The sequence below is a fragment of the Echeneis naucrates genome, chromosome 5 (genome assembly GCF_900963305.1).
Source record: "Echeneis naucrates chromosome 5, fEcheNa1.1, whole genome shotgun sequence".
NCBI lineage: Eukaryota > Metazoa > Chordata > Actinopteri > Carangiformes > Echeneidae > Echeneis > Echeneis naucrates.
Genome location: NC_042515.1, coordinates 17423859 through 17426016, shown reverse-complemented (window position 1 = coordinate 17426016; position 2158 = coordinate 17423859).

Sequence of the window (2158 nt, the reverse complement as noted above, 5' to 3'; positions counted from 1 at the left end):
CAAACAAAAACTATTTCTGGCTTTGCTATGTACAAATGAAATGGGACTCTGCTGCTTTTGATTTTTAGACAAACCAGTACTGTTAACTATTACAGCTGCAGGCTAACTGAAGTCTGGGGCTCACAACTTTCTAACAAAATATTAAAAAGCAAAGTAGGGGCAGTTAGATTATTTATTTTGTGATGTTTGTAAAGGATTGTGTTTAGGTTAACAATGTGGACTATATAAAGACACAAGCAGTCAGTCGCTGCTTTCTGTAACACAAGGAAAAACTAGCTATTAATGCTCCGTGAGCATAGTATGATTTTTTTTTTTTTATTATTATTTTATTGTGAAGATTAAAACCCAGACATTAATTTGATCCTGACAGGTTCTTCACAGTTCAAAGTGCAATCTGTGAACAGTCCAACTACCCTGCCTTAGGACAAACCTTCAGTATACCTGACAGACACAAGGACAGCACAACACATCTCTCTTGCGAGTAGTTGTGACCTCAAGTCTGTAGTTAGTGAGAGCTTGCAGCTTGCCAACGATTTTACAGAGATGCGGCCTGCTATCCAGAATCTCCATGCGCTCCAGCTGCTGCAGCTGGTGAAGCTGTAAGAAGTCTTTCTCCGGGACATGCTCATGGCGAAGTTTGAGGCATTTGAGCTTTGGGAAAAGTATTGGGATTTGAGCTGTGCAAGCTCCCAAATGTGAGGGCCAAGGGTCTATGTGAAGGTGGAGGAGATTTGGTACCTGTGCTGCTACTGCTGCCATGTCCCCAGAGGATAATCGCACCATGCAGAGTGCAAGACTGGTGACGGTGGCTGGAATGGAGCTGACATACTTCTCCACAGATGGGCCTCTGACAATGACCAGGGTTGACAGTTGCACCAGGTCATTGAGCCACATTTTCAAATGGCACACAGACCTTTTATCTATCGTCTCTTGATGCGAGTCCCTGTAGAAAACTGCAAGACTGTTCAAGGCAGGCATCAGCCTCATTGCATCTGCTGGTAAGGAATGATCCATGCAGTCTACAAGTTCCAAACTGGACAAAGCTGAGGCCCTTCCTTCTAAAGGACCTGGGTTTGGTCTGGGGACACTGTGAATGGCGTATGGTCTGTATCCAACTGACAACGACAGATGCTTTAACTTGGGCAAGCAGCCAAGTATGGAGTGAACCATCAGAATGGTTCCTTCGCAGAGTCCCATCTGATGACAGACCAGAGATATCAGATTTTGGAAGTGGGAGACAGTAGATATGACGCTGGCCACAGATGCTATGGGAAGTGTAACATCACACATGCTGAGGTGAGACAGCTGCTCTGGCTTGGACACAGTGGAAGCGTTTAAAGACAGAGGGGCGCTGCTGTTTCTTATACACAGACGTTTCAAATGTGGGAAGTCCTTCAAGCAGTCCAGGCTCTTCGGGGAGCTTTGGTCCATCACCAGTGTGGTGACCGCTGGAAGGGACCGGGCGAGCTCTTTCCAGTCCTTGGCCCTGGAGCTCCTCATCACCACGCTGGAGACCTTCCTGCAGCGGAGAGTGGCCCAGAACTGACTGTTGTAAGAGCCATTGCGGAATGCCAGAACGACAGCCCAGTCCCTCCACAGAAAGCTGTGGTCAACAAGCCTTTTGAAATGCTTGCAGGACGCCCGGACACTGAACTTGTCCTCCGCCGACAGGTATCCAAACACGTGGTTCCACAACTCGGAGGGCAGTGGCGGCAGCGGCCCGGACATCCTGCAGTCCCGCTGTCTTTCACCGATATTGTTTTTTTATTTACTAAATGTCAGAAAGATACATCTAACTGTACGTCCACGAACGTGATGGCTGGCTGTAGTGTGCATACTGCTGCTGCTGCTGCTGCTGCTGCTTCTTCTTCTTCTTCTTCCCGTGATTGTCAGCACCAACTTCCAGGTGCACACCGCCATCCACCGTACCGGAAGACGACACGGTCATCTCTCTTTCGCCTCTCTTTTGTTTTGCAAACTCGCCCTCGTTTCGTTTTGTTCCCCGCAGTCCATTAAAATGTGACCATGTTTTTTGCATCATGTGTTTTGTAAATTTTGTGAGCTATTTTTTTTTACAAAAAGTTGTTGCCAATCGTGTTGGAGCGTTTGGCAACACAGACGCGATTGTCCAATGGCCGTGAAGCTGTCGTCCATAGCT